General features: G+C 41.7%; 1 pseudogene; it reads right to left on the bottom strand.

Moving 5' to 3' along the window:
- Window positions 1-14769: 14769 nt before the first annotated feature.
- Window positions 14770-15131, bottom strand: LOC121506448 (annotated as a pseudogene).
- Between the last annotated feature and the right edge of the window lie 239 nt (window positions 15132-15370).

Raw genomic sequence — 15370 nt, 5'->3', positions numbered from 1 at the left:
CAGGGTAAGGTCACTGGGCCTCATGTTCATCCTGGCTTGTGAGCGTGATATCTCAAGAACACTTTCAGGCATTTTCTTTAAACTTGGCACCAGTGTTCACGCTGACTCACTGATGAAATGATTCCATTTTGGAGGTCATAGACCTTAAATCTTGTGAGCACTCTTCTTTCAAGAATGCACTGAAGGACCTTTGTTTTATGTGTGACTTAGACCTTAAACCTATATTTGGATTTTAGGGTGAGCAGACTCAATTTTGGAGGTCAAAGGTCAATGTGACATTACACATTGTAAGGTTGCAGTGACTTTGAGGCAATTTAATCCTGTAGTCTAAAACATAAAGAGCCATACAGCAGAACACCAGAAATACTTAGCTAAGCCATGCTTCAAAGAGAAAACAGCTGATTTAAGGGTCAATGGGTATAATAAATAACAGCTTCAATTCCTGTCAGGACGAAAGTATTTTTGCAAATCATGAAGAAGAAACTGTACAGAAGGGGAACTTTTCCTCAAATACTAGGTTTATGTTCACTCCAGCCTTTATCATTGTGGGACGGACGACTGACATGACGGATGAGCTGTGTTGACTGTGATCCCAGATAGACTCATTAAGTCTACAGAAACCACGTTAGCAGCTCATTGATCCAGTTTTCTCTGTCTTTTGTTGTGTTTTTTACTATCTGACTGATCTGTGTAAGCTTATTATGTCTATGGATGAACCAGACCCTCATTTATGTCAAATTGATTCTGGCCGTTCACTTTGAAAGCAGAGAGTATATTTTTCTTTTTGAAGTCAAGCACCAAACCAGGCTCCTTGATGAGTATTGATGAGTCTCACAGTTTTATCAGATTTACCACTTTCTGCCTGATGACTGGGCATTAACACAGTTACAGCTGATTACTTCCTGATGATTTTAAGTCAAGACCTATTTATTTTTAATGTCTTATTATTTTTGTGACAGATTTTTGCTAGCTACTTGTAGCAGACCCCTTTACAGATCCCAGTAAACATCTGAAAGAAGTCCATGTCCCTTGCCTCTGGGACCTCGGGGCATGGGGTTTGCACCCCCCAGCCCTTAAACTACATCACACATAAGCACCTATGAATGAAAGATGAGTGCAGGGGTAGTGCTCCTTTGTGTTGTAGTACTCGGGACTGGTCTTGGTCTTGAGACTGGTCTCAAGACCACATTTTGAATGTCTTGGTCTCAGTCTCAGCTTGTCTCGGTGCACTCTGATCTTGGGCAAGTCTTGGCCTCGGATAGGTTGGTCTTGAGTACAACATGAGTACTCCTGACACTTCAGCCCTTGGGACCCTCGCTATTGGCTGAGGAGGAAATCCTTTCACAAGAAGAGTCGATCAGGTAGGTTTCTCGTGGGTGCTGAGGTGTTCGGTTCTGTTTTGGCTCAGCTTGGACCAGTCTTTCCAGGTCGGCACCTGGAATGTGACTTTTCTTCAGGAGGACCCTCACATGCCAGCGATGTGGCGAGTTTGACTAGGCCTGGGATTGCCGTTGCTCAATCAAGGTGAGGCGCCCTGGTGAGACCAGTGTGGGTGGATACTCCTACTTCTGGTCCAGCCCTGATGGACGCCACTGAGGGGGTGGCTCTGGCAGTTGCGAGCCTCCTGGCCCCCTTGATATCAGAGGTAAGGCCTACCATTGAGCGTTTAGTGCACACCAGATGGATCCATTCATCGGACTCGGTCTAGTTTATGCAGTCTATACTGCAACAGGGGTGAGTGAACTCCCTGCAACAGAAGCGTTTTACACCAGACTCAGCTCGGTGGAAGATTCAGTCCTAGGGTTGAAGTCCTGGTCGTTCCAGTGCTACCACAGGAAGGTCTAAGGCAGGGGTCATCAAGTACATCTGCACAAGGGCCAGATTTAGTCTCAACAAAAACTCTGGGGGCCGGATTTTCAAATACACAAAAATTAAATGAACATTTTAGTCTGATTGAAATATTATTGCAGTAGTATTTGTATTTTCCTGAAACTACAGGACATTTTTAGTCATTACCAGTGAGATCTGTCTGTATTATCTAGAATGCAGCAGGCCGCAAGGAGACAGGTCTGACAACAGGATTGGCCGGACCTCTGAAAATCCATGAGAATTGGCCCTCCCTAATTGTCATTTAGCACCAATATTAACCCATTTTGACACTTTTAACACCTTTTTGATGCTTTTTGCCTCTTTAACCCAAATTTTGCATGATTTTAACCCCTTTTAAACCACGTTTCCTGCATGTTTTATCCCCTTTGTGCCACTCCTTTATCCATTTTTGCCACTTTTCTTCTATTTGTGCCACTTTTCTTATATTTTTGCCACTTTTTAACCCCTTTATTACTGCCCCTTTAATTTTACAATTTTTGCAACTTTAAAAGCAGTTTTCCCACTTTTGCCCCTTTTTTGCCTCATTAACCCAATTACTGAAAGATTTGAACCCCCTTTATGCCACTCCATTAACAATTTTTTGTCACTTTTCTTCTATTTTTGCCACTTTTTAACCCCTTTCTTCACTTTCTTGCACTATTTTTTTTGTCATTTGTAACCGATTTTCATACCTTTTGCCCCTTTTTCCTCCTTTACCATTTTTTGACAAATTTTAACCTCTTTTCACAACTTTTTTTTCTGCCAATTTTTGCAACACTTCTGCCAACCTTAACCATTTTTTAAATATCGACTTATTTTGACAGTAAATTTCTGTAAAAACAGATCAAATGGTTAGTCATTCTAAAACTAGTTCAATGTTAATTGTTAGTGGGATGGATTTAACAGCTGCAGACATTTAAAGCAAAAAGATACTCTTAAAATCTTCTTTTCCTCCTTTTCTGAATTTAATGATCTTTCAGGGGCCGGACGGGAAGCTTTGGGGGCCCTGATCTGGCCCCCAGGCCGCCAGGATCTTTGATCAGATCAAGGATCTTTGATCTGAGGGTTTGTAGTCCAGGAGGTGTTAAAGCCAGGGGACAGTTTTTTACAACATGTTTCACAATCTGTGTGTAACCCGAATTGTCAGCATGCAAATGAGTGTTGTAAACTGGAATATAAAAGAGCACCGGATGAAAGGTTCGGGGCACATTCAGCCATGGTTGGTGTGTCCACCTGCAGGTGTCAAAATAAATCCAGAAAGTCTCTCCTTGCTGATTGTTGTTGGTGTCTTAACTTTCCTGTCTTTTTAGAAATTCCCTCCACAACACGGCTCTGGAAAATGAGATGAAAGTTCGTCAACACTCCTTGACTCTGCCAGCAGTCGGAGCTTGAGGATTGCTTGTTCATGGTTCCAAGGACCTGATTCACAGCACTGGACTTGGTATTCCAATGATGGCATCACAAAGAAAGAGATTGATGGTGGAGGTTTCAGGAGTGCCCAGTTCTTTAGGAGTGACTATCAGCTTCTGGTTGCAACCCTGAAATTGCAGCTGAGGTGCCCCAGGAGGGCGGACTCTGGTCCAATCAGATTGGATGTTGGTCACCTTGTGGAGCCTGTGCAACGTCTCAAGGTGGTCAATCAAGGTGGTCTCTGCTCATTTTTCAGCCCCCATGATGTCAAAGAACAACATCTTATAAACTAAGAATTTCACATGGAATCGTAACTGCTTTATTCTGTATTTTTAGAGTTTCTGCCAGAGGAGACTTCAGAATTCAGCTGTAGGTAAGAAAAACTTTAGGAATCGACAGGCCCATTTTGTTGTTCCTGCAAGGATCTGTTAGCTAAAAAACAAAGTGCTATTTCCATTTGCGAAATGAGAGTGGGTTTGGGTCTGAGCAACTGATTATTCACATTGTGGACAGCTTAATGCACCGTGCTCTATCCTCATCAGCCCTAGACGCATATCATACATTTACTATACTATATTTAATAAGCTCCATTAAAGGGGATGGCACTTCATTTGCATTTTCTAAGTAAAGTTAGAAAAGTCCTCTTAAAAAGCTCTCACAAATGGATGGAAATGTATCCAAACTCCTCTGCACTCTTGCCAACTCTCTCTCCCAAACTCTCCATCACACACTCGCTCACACAGTCCTGATAAACTGGCTGCAGTAGTGATGACCTTGCTATCGTTTACAGCAGCTGCCAGTCCATTGTGTACTGCTGATCAGCTCAGTTACCCTCCCCGCTACCACAACCACACGCACTCACAAACACACATATGCAAATGCTGCAAATGACACGCCAGTTTCAGCCATCCTCTCCAACCTCTGCCTAATTATCATGGCACTGAAGCTGGCGTGGAAAGCCGGTTGTGACTGCGCCCAATCGAGCCTCTTCACAAACCTCGCAGAGATTGACATTTACAAAGTCGGAAACTTGCGACAGGATTTTCGCTCACAGAAAAAGGCGGATGTAATGTGGGATAGGAGGCTGTATTTGTCTCCTCCATATCTGGGTTGCAGAATAACGAGTGAATGATTTATGAACGTGAGCACTTTCCCACAGCGGCTGTGATTTGAAGAGGAAGTGAAGTGACAACAGGCTGGGCAGATTGTTTTATTTACTCAGCATGAATTCAGAGTGTAGACTGGAACTGGCCTGTTGTTTTAACAAGTGTGTTGTTATTTATTCCTTAAAAGTGTGGATATTAAGAAATGTTGGCATCTATGTACATTAACTTTTGGGATTTGTCTCAGCAATGGTGGGGTTAAAACGTCAGCTGCCTGCTAAGTTTACCAACACAAACCAAGAGTCTTAATGCATCTGTGATCAAATTTATGTAATGGGCTTCAACATGCCTACTTTCGACAGTGTCGCCCATAAATAATCACACTTCAGCTACATCCTGTTATTAGAGTTACAGCCCAAGTCCAAGTCTGCGACTAAAAATACTGGGTGCAAATGAACCAGAATAACCTACGGCACTCCACAAGGCTCAATCCACAGTCCTATTTAATTTACTCGTTTCTGCTTCTAGTTAATGTGAGAAAAAAAGTAGGTAAAGACCCAGATTTCTGTTGCCTGATGGGTTCTGGTTTTTATTTGTAGTGTGATTAGTATGGACCAATCAGGGTAAAGCAGGCTAAGGAGACATACCGGACAAGAAAGTCAGATGAGAAACAAATAGGCCAAATGTAATCTTGACATTAAGTTACATCGTTATGCAGATGACACCCAACTGTTCATTATTAAAGTAATACTCATCGTGTATGTAGACTCATTTAGAAGTAGTTACATGAACAGTGGCTCACTTTAGCTTTGGTAGCTTTAGCTAAAGCTAACAAAAGAACACTAGCTATTTAATAAACGTAACTGTATAAGACAATGGCTGTGTCCGAAATCACTCCCTGTTCACTCTGTATAGTGAATACGCCACTTTGTAGTGGTGTCCAAATTCTGAGTGAGCATTGTTATTCACTATATAGTGCACTCATTCTATCCCACAATGCATTGTGAAAAGTAGTGAACAACTGATGTTCACTAGCCCAGCAATATTTACCATAATGCATTACAGTTGCTGCTCTCAAACATGACGGACGAATGAGAGGAGCACAGGAACATATAAAAACTTTTTTAAATGCTTTTTTGTTTGTTGGTTTTACCAGATCTGTAAGAAAATATTAAAGATTCAAAAAGGAGTAACTTTTCCCCCAAGACATGATGATTACAAGACATGAGACCATCATCTTTATGCAAAAATAAGTGATGATACACACAAAAAAATATATAATTTAGTCACTATCCACCTTATTCCTAGTCCCCATGACTGTTTGTGTGAAATATGGGCTCAACTTCTGGTCCCTTCTATCTAAATGGGACTTTGCATTGAATACGAGATGTGAAACCTGATTTTTAGAGCAATTTGGACATTAAAATATGTAACTTTCGACTGCTTCACCTCAATCGAGACAATATTATCATTTCTCTGCCCTCTACTAAAGAGTACAAAGTGACGACATTACCTCAGATAACCTAGACAAGCATATTTAGATAACTTTATTAGCTTCATATCTGTACAGTAATAGACAATCACTTTTGGTTAACTGAGTTTGGACTCCACCTTCAGATAACATTTCTAGTTTGTGGGGTTGCTGAAATCCTTATTCCACCGACTAATCCCTCTTAAAATGTGGGAATTATTATATAATATTAGATAAAATTATCCAAGACTGAAGTTGTCAGCTCTTCAGTTTGGTAAAGGTCAAGTTTTGAATAATGATGAATTAATATTGAAAGAATTACATCCCAAGTGCATTTAAACAGTGAACAGCATGTTAAAAACACTGTTGTTAAAGATATATATTTAACTTTGTCACGTCATTAGTACCACAACCGAAGCAACAGGTACTGAGCATTACAGAAAACATTAAACATTCAGCTCATTTAGCTTTATTAAGTTAACAAAAATGAAGCAGTGTTTATTGCAGCAAATATTTATTTCAGAACAAACATTGTTGACGCTAAATCACTTTAGTAATCCCTTGGAAGAATCGTGTTTTACTATTATCGCTACTGTACAGGAAGTTCCAACCACATTTATAGCAGTAGACCCTCAGAATAATGTGGTATCTACCTTATTTACTTACTTACAGCTTACAAAACAAACAATGTGAACATGTGATTTCAAAAATATATCAGTATTTACAAATTCGCGGTGAATTTCTATCAAACAACTGTCATTCGGAAGTTTCACCCATATTCAGATTCATAGTAGCGGCCCCAGGAATAAGGTGGATAGAGACAACTTTTTTATCTATTAGTACATTAATTTTTTTATGAAAATACGTTACGTTTTGTATCAGTTTTAATTGAAATTCTACCATTAATTTCGATCCTCAGTCGTTGTTAAGGAAATCTACGAGCCGTTGCTGCTAAACGTTTTAATTGTGAGATGGCGATGACATCATCGCCCACGGCCTGAGTAGTGTCCGAAATCATTTTTGTGTTCTGCAGTTGAGTCCACTATATAGTCCACTATATGCTGCTCACTATAGAGTGGATAGGGAGTGAGGAATGAGGGAGTGGTTTCAGACACAGAGTATGTATCTACATTAGCTTCCTTGATGTGACCTGACTACGTAGATAAGATAAATACATAGTTAACATAGCTGTTAGCAAGCAAATACTGCATCTGCATACTGTTATGTCACTATGCAGACGACACCCAACTGTACATAAGCAAGTTTCTAAAGGCTCATTGTCAAAGTTACACCATCTGCATTGGACTATTTTGCAAGGCTGATGAGAAATAAACACCTTGCTAACATTACAGACTAGGCAACATTTACTAAATAAAACAGAGAAAAAGGGCAAAGGGCTAATCTTGGATTAAATGTGCAAACTCATTTAGAGGTAGTTGCATGAACGGTGGCTTGCTTTAGCTTTGTTAGCTTTAGCTAAAGCAAAGAAAAGAATGCTAGCTACATAATTTACGTAATTGTATAAGACAATGTAGCTAAGTTAGCTTGACCAATGTGAGCTTTAGCATATATAGCTACATTGGTGGCTATGTAAACATGAACATAACATACATTACATAAGCAGATAGTTTACATAGCTGCTTTGTAAGCTTTGCTTTTGCTACGTTATGCAACTAATGGAGCTGCATGAGCTACACTTGCTGCTCAAGAATGTTTTGGAAGAGGAGTTTTTTTCTGATAAGCAGACTGTTTACTCTGCAGATTTCCCCTAATGTCAAAAAAGAACATTTAAAGAAAATGGTGCTTTAACTTCCTTTAAATAAACTGCTTTGAGTGCAGTCTTTATAGAAAAATCTCAATTTAAGAAAGGTGAGCAAGTATTTGTGCAGAAGAATTTTTTAGATGTTATATCACAAAAAATAGAGGAAAAAATAAAAAATATACAGTACTGGGTACCCATTACCCAGAGAGTAGGCATACTGGACTAGGCCCTGGGGGTTGGCTCTGTACATCATAGCTGTGGTCAGCTTGGAGGATACCTGGAGAGACGGGACATGGGCCTGGTCCAGGCCTGGCCTGTCAGGAGGCCAAAGCAGTACTGTGCACGGTGAATCTAGTCTTATATATGCTCAAAGTTATTATCAACATCTTAAAAATAAGGGTAGTAATCAATCACCTCAGGATCAGAGACTTTTTGCATCTCTATCATTGTTTCCAAAAGTATCAGTACCTGCCTTTGCACATGAAAGCTTCCACTTTTTAAAGGTCACATATTTTAACCCTTTAAGACAAGATTATTTTGGTCTCAGAGGTCCCCAAAACATGCCTGTGAAGTTTGTTGCTGAAAAAACCACTCCAGCATTGGATTTCTGTTTCAGCCTTTCTCAGAACGAGCTGTGTCTGTGTCTTTAAATGTTACTGAGCTGTCTGACTCCACCCCTGACCACGCCCCTCTCAAGAAATGGATGTGGCTTCATGGATGTGGCTCTGCCAGCTGAGAGGAGGATCAGGAGAGGAGGGCGGGGCTTTCTTCCAAGCAGGGAGGGCCGATTGAAACGGGGGTGGGGCTTACTCCCCACATGACATCATGAGGGGCAAATCTGAGAACGGCTGTGGACAGGCCAGGGTTATATATCTTTGTTAGAAAGGCCTGAAAAAGGGTATTTTGCATAATATGTGACCCATAAAACTGAAATCAAGGTCACCTGAATTCACAACACTCTCAGTTTTAGTGTGTTTTTCTGCAGCAGTATATGAACATAGCTGTAGACGCTTTCATCGGGGTCATCAACGCGTCGGTCCAGTAAAGTTGTTCTCTAAACTGCAAGTGTTGCTAGAGATGTCTGCTCTTTTCAAGACCTCAGAAGTTGATGAGGTTGTGCCAAAGTTCAGTTCTCCATAGATGCAGCATTTCTGTAATATTATCTTCACTGCAGGATGAAACATTTTCATTTGCTGGTTCATGTCCACTTCAGTCTTCATTTCCAAACTCATGCAGCAAAGAAAACAGAGAGTAAATGCACATATTTGTCCATACAGGGGATTCTTCTCTGGATCACTAAGCTCTCTTTTGATGTCCAAACTGGCCTCATGTCTGAACCCCACAGACAGACACCACATACTTTAAGCTGTACTCTGAGTTTCGTATACGCTGCTGTCTGAGTTTGACATTGCAGCTGCAATGACTGACAGCTTATTCCTTTTTTATTGAGAGCTCTCATCTCGTTGGCTGGTGACTTGAGGCGATTTTGACACTGTTTGATGAAAGACAGGAGACAGAGCTACACTGGGGAAAAGACGCCCTAATGGGGGGGCAGGGGTGGAGGGAAGTTTAGATGTTTACCATGGATCAATCAAGATGATTGCCAGGTTTGTTTTGCATGTGCAGAATCAGTGTGATATCACACTCACACTAATCCCTGGACTTTCCTTTACCATTAAAGAATGTTCATTTACAAAATAAACTGAATTTAAGTCTGACTACTTGTCACCCTTTGGTCAGTAAGAATGTGCAAAGAAAAGGTTTGATTCAAGGCTATGACTGGATTCCTGTTCAGTTTATCTCCCAGCATGCTCATGGTGGAAACGTACAGGAGGAAAAACCTACAATTAAAGGGGACATATGCAAAAATCACTTTAGATTCGTCGTTTATTGTTGTTGCATTGTAAAAACACAACCAAATTACATTTAGCAGTCTTCTCTGTAGCAGCAAACACAGTCGTCCAAGCGGTGGTTAGAAATCCGCAGCCTCACATCGTCCATCCTGCTGGCAAGAGAGCGGGAACCTGGGAGAAAGATGCTCAGTACGACAGGTTTGTGTGGGGCTGCTCTTAGCCTAGCCTGCAGCCTGGCTTGTTTTCCCTGCTTCCGCCTTCTCACAAAATGCCGTCTCTGCCTCTCCCCACCAGCTGTAGATGTCGTGCTACTCCACGTCCTCCTCCTTTCAGTCTCCGAGCGCCCCGTTCACCAGATAATCTCCATTGGGAAAGATGAAAACTCTGTGGGCACGCTGTCAGTTCTGGTGTAGGTGTAGGGCTTTGTTTTGCTGCTAGTGATGTAGCACCGGGCAGCTGCATTTGTACATGTCGCACCATGCTACCTCAGGTAGCATTCAGTAGTCTCCTGTTGACCAGGCAGTGTTCTGTTGCAGTTACTGACAGTTGTTGTTAGCTTTTAAGCTAGCCAGGAGTTGTAGTTGAGGCTGAGGTCTTCTTTTTCACCTTTTTGGGGTTTTTCTTGATGGAAATTTCCTGTTCTTTCTCTCAAAAGTGTCCTGGACCATCCATCTTCTTTGTTTTCACAGGTTTCAACATATATTGTCAACTTAATTGTGAAAAAACACTACAAGTCCAAGATATAACTAGAGTACATCCTTCTTGGTGCCAACTGCTCTGGTTGCCCAGCAACCAAAAAAAAAAAAAGGCTTTTATTCAGACCCTCCTCCCCTGTCTTTCTCCACCTTTCAGAAAATGTGTCCTGAAACAAGCTGTTCTCAGATTTTCCCCTCATGATGTCATGTATGGAGTAAGCCCCGCCCCCAGGTTGGGTTGGCCCTCCTCACCTGGAAGAAGGTTCCGCCCTCCTCTCAACTGGAGAGTCACATTCACAGACATTATATACGTAGATGGCTCATTGGCCAGTGGGCCTTATGTCAACGCCGCCACCATCTTGCCAGAGGTATTCCATGTTATATACATACGATTCATAGCGACCACTTATATGTAAACTTGTGTGTTTTGAATTACAACACCGTTCATCCCTCATTGACTTACATTGTTTATGGAATGGTCTGTCCTCTGGTAATATGGCGAACACACTGACGTATAGCGGCAGTGGGCGAACACAGTCAGTGAGGCGTCTACCAATATATTATGTCTATGGTCACATCCATTAGCAACATCCATTTCCTGAGATGGGCGTGGCCAGGGGCAGAATCAGACAGCTCAGTAACATTTAAAGCCACAGACACAGAAACAGCTCGTTCTGAGCAGGGCTGAAACAGAGGGGTTTTTAGACATGCAAACATCCAATACTGGAGTGTTTTTCAGCAAAAAGCTTCACAGGCATGTTTTGAGGACCTCTGAGAACAGTATAAACTTGTCTTAAAGGGGTAAAATCATGACCTTTAAGCAGAAACAACATCACAATCTGCCATTATGTTTTGCAGAGGTTGCATCATCTTTAGTTGGGTTTGAATATGGGCAGAAATTATTTTGACAACCTCAATCCCCCTTTTCTCTGTTAATTACCTTAAAATCCAGGGCTGACACCTTTCACCTGATTGGTGCTAAGATTCCTGTTCGTCGACTTTTATCTCGTACTATGAATTTTCATAATTAGAAAAAAAACCATGTCAGACTTGGTGTGCAGGGGTTTTGTTGTTGTTGGGGTTTTTTTTAGATTTATTTAGGGCATTTTTGTGACTTTATTTTTGATAGAGGAGGACAATGGATAGAGTCTGAAACAGGGACAGGAGCGGGGAGAGACATGCGGTTAAGGGCCTCAGGTGTGATTCGAACCCAGGCTGTCCATGTGCACGGGGCGAGCCTTAAACCACGGGCCACCTGCGCCCCATGGTGTGCAAGGTTTGAATGCATGATGATTTTTATTGGCCAGCAGATTCAAAATGCAAAGTCTTTTAGAGTTGTTCTAACGTTGAATTTTAAACATGCTTCACACATTTCTGACCTTCACGCTAACAACCCTGAAACATAGAGCATTCTGCTGGGTTGGCATCACACCAAGGTGGCATCACACCTTGGCACTGGGCAGAAGTGGACATCTCTGAGCTTCCATGAACAGACAGCAGTATAAATCCCCCTACAGCACAAGTACAGAGAGGAAAATGAGGGAATTAGTTGCCTTGATATGTAGGAAAAAGCAATCCGTTCAACATGGGGATAAAAAAGTTGGGATGCAGATCAAGGACGGATCTGAATCAAATAAATTACATCTGGCTTGCCAGCACTGAAGTTATGACTACATTCCCGGTGCCACCCTGTAGCTCTTCTCTCCAAGTACAGTCATGCTGACCTGGGCATTTCTCCTGAAAATGAATGAGAAATGAATATATATTGTTTTTGACTCATGGTGATGGCTTTTATTGCTGGCTGTGAATGAGACAGAGAAAAACGGAGGTAGGTGATAAGAAATAAAGACAAAAAAGAGGTGGAGAGAGAAAAATCATAATGCAAGGAGGGCAGGAAGAAGGAGAGAGGATCTGTCATATCTCTGCTGTAATAGGGGAAAGGGAGCCTTTGCTGATTGGAGTTGCCATGGCGATGGTTGGCACCTAGTGTATCTGTGTGTGCCTATCTATGCATGATTGTATTTTCGTGTGCTGCTTTTTTGTGGATGTGGAAGTGCTTCTGAGCATCTGGATGTGTTTGTTAGTGTGTAGGTGGGGTTTGAATGGTGGGGGATTATCAGTGTTGTCAAAGGCAAACCAAAAAGGCACAACAATGCCAACGTAGAGACACAGGGATGTTCTTTTACATCGATGCACTGGCAATGCTGTCTTTAACTTTAGCAGAACTAAAGACATCCAAGTGATTGATTTTGAAACAGAGAGAGGCAGGAGAGGACGAGAGCCAGGACGAGAGGAAAGCTTGGATGTCCATTTGTGAGAATAAATGTTTGTCCAAATCTTCAGACGGCCACCGCCAGCTTCTTCCTGCCAAAGAGTCGAGACATAAGCCAAGTTAGAGGGAAATTAAAAAGCAAGAATGATGGAAATAGACACAGTCCGAACTTCAATCTGCACAGAGACAGGATTGTACATTCTGTTCTTGTTCGTTGTTTGTCCTGTTTACCAACCAGAACTAATGTAGTTAGTTCATACTACACCAAAGTAAGAGTCTAATATGGAGAGCTTAAGGACGCACCAGGAGGAAGCCAATACCAGTACAAGTGGACAAAAGAAAGAAAAGTCCACAATGGTCACTGAAAAACTGACAAAAGTAAAAATAAATAAAAAATTACTGAAAACTAACTAATGAAAGTGGCCTAGACTAAATCGATGGTACCCCATAGGGACATGTTGAACCAATCAGTTTCAGTAACTGTCAGTGAGACTTCTGAACCTGTCCCAGGTATTTTGGCCCCCTCCTCGTGAGCAGACTGCTCCAGTTGTCTCGGGTTTGAAGGGTTCTTTCTCCAGGCTGCATGTCTCACCTCCTTCCACAGATGTCCAACGTGCTTTAGATCATGGCTCATTGAAGACCACTCCAGAATAGTCCAGTGTTTTGTTCTGAGCCATTCTTGGCTGTTTTCAGCTGAGATTTTGGGCTCATTAGCCCACTGGAGGACCCATGACCTTCAGCTGAGACCAAGCTTTCTGACACTGAGCAGCACATTTGGCTCCAGAATGTCTTGAGAGTCTTGAGATTTCATGTACCCTGCACAGATTCAAGACCCTCTGTGCCAGATGCAGCAAAGCAGCCTCCTTCATGCTTCACAGTAGCTACAGTTGCCTTTTCTTTGGATGCTTCATTTCTGGGTCTTTGAACATTTGGGACTCCAAGAAACTCCAGAATGGTCTCGTCTGTTCAAATTTCCTAATTTTTTGTTGAATTAATTTAATAAAAATCTGTATTTGGGGTCCCTACTTCACATTGTAGAAGATGGTGGGTCCTATGGCTGGACCAGCTGGTCTACAGTGTCAAGTTTTATATGTGTGGACAAAATAGTTGGTACCTTTCTGTTAAAGAAAGAAAACCCACAGTGGTCCCTTAAATAACTTGAAACTGACAAAAGTAATAATAAATAAAAATTTCCTGAAAATCAACTAATGAAAATCAAAAAAAGTTTTGAATTTTGGTTCAACAGGATACTTTTAAAAACAGTATGAACTGTTTGGTATCATGGTGTGGACCACACTGAGGACACTGGAGGAGCTTTGAGGCTTGTCAACATGCTTTTTGGCAAATTCCAATCTTGTTTTTTGATGATTTGCTTTCAACAGTGGAGTCTTCCTCAGTCGTCTTCCTTTTGGTCCACTTTGGCTCAAACAGCAATGATGGTACACTCTGACACTGATGCACCTTTACCCTGGAGTTGACCTCTGACCTCTTTGGAAGTTGTCCTGGGCTCTTTGGTCACCATTCCTATTATCCATCTCTTCAGCCAGGGAGGTCAGCTACAGTCCCATAGACCTTAAACTTCTTAATAACCTGGTCAGCTGTAGTCACAGGAACATGGAGCTGCTTGGAGATGGTCGTATAGCCTTTACCTTTCACATGCTGGTCTATCGTTGTCTCTAATCTCCTGGGACAACTGTCTCCTTAGCTTTCTGTGCGCCATGTTCAGTGTGGTCCACACCATGATACCAAAGAGCACAGAGACTTCTTTCACCCTGTAAGGGTTCCATCATTTTAGTCCAGCCAGTCTCATTAGTTTGATTTTTAAAATTATCCCGTGAACCAAAATTCAAAGCAGTTTTCGATTTTCATTCGTTGATTTTCAGTAAAGTTTTTATTCATTACTTTTGTCAGTTTCAAGTTCTTTCAGTGATCATTGTTCCTTTAACGGAAGGGTACCAACTATTTTTTCCAGGCATGTAAAAACCACTGGGATGCTCTAGACCAGCTGGTCCAGCCATAGGACCCACCATCTACAATGTGAAATAGGGACCCAAAATTCAGATTTTCTGAAAATAATTCAACAAAAAACGACGAAATTTGGACTTTGGAAGGAACACAATAAAAGGCTGAACAAAGAGACTGGCTAATACTGCATGCAAACATTTCACTATGTTTTACCATCATAAAAGATTTTGGTTGCTTTTTTAAAAGGTGACTAGACATTAACAAATTATGTTGTGATGTTGTTGTGTTTCAAATACATGGGCCAGATGTGGCCATTGAACAGGCCGGGTGGATCTGGCACCGTGTAGTTCCTAGAGCACCTCCTCTTTTTCATTCTTCATATGGGATGGAAATAAAGCAATGTTGGTTCAGCACGTTGATCAAAGGTTTGTAGGTGTAAAGCAGAAAGCCTTCCACAATAAGGATGTGAGTCTCCTCCTCCTTAGTGCCAGACTTTGGGACGATCTCGGTGTCCAGGGTGTTATTAACAGCATGAGATTTCTCGAACTTCACCGGGTTATCCAACCATGTGTAGATTGTACTCATCATGGCGTCCATGTCCAGAGCATTGATGACTTAAAGAAGTCATCCTGATGGACCACACAACAGTTGGGCAGGTTTTTGATCAGTCTGTTGGTGAGGGTGGTTTTCCCTCCATTGGTTACGCCGCTGATGCCGATGATGTACTTCATGATTTCAAAGCTCATTAGAAAGTCGTCGAGAGTTCAAAACGTTAATAAAACTGGTCAGGGATCGGAATGATCAGACGGGAAGAAAGCTTAAAAAGAGAAGGTTGCAGCAGGAAACGTCAACTACTCGATTCCTCCATGGCACTTGAGTTGAGTGAGTAAGGGTAAGTGCAGGGACGGAGGTGTCACTCGGAGGTGTTGATACAAGCCAACTTTCTCGAAAACATTTCCATCCAAGATAA

This window comes from Cheilinus undulatus, linkage group 24, assembly GCF_018320785.1.
Source record: "Cheilinus undulatus linkage group 24, ASM1832078v1, whole genome shotgun sequence".
Classification (NCBI taxonomy): Eukaryota; Metazoa; Chordata; class Actinopteri; order Labriformes; family Labridae; genus Cheilinus; species Cheilinus undulatus.
This window is presented reverse-complemented; position numbering and strand designations above follow the sequence as displayed.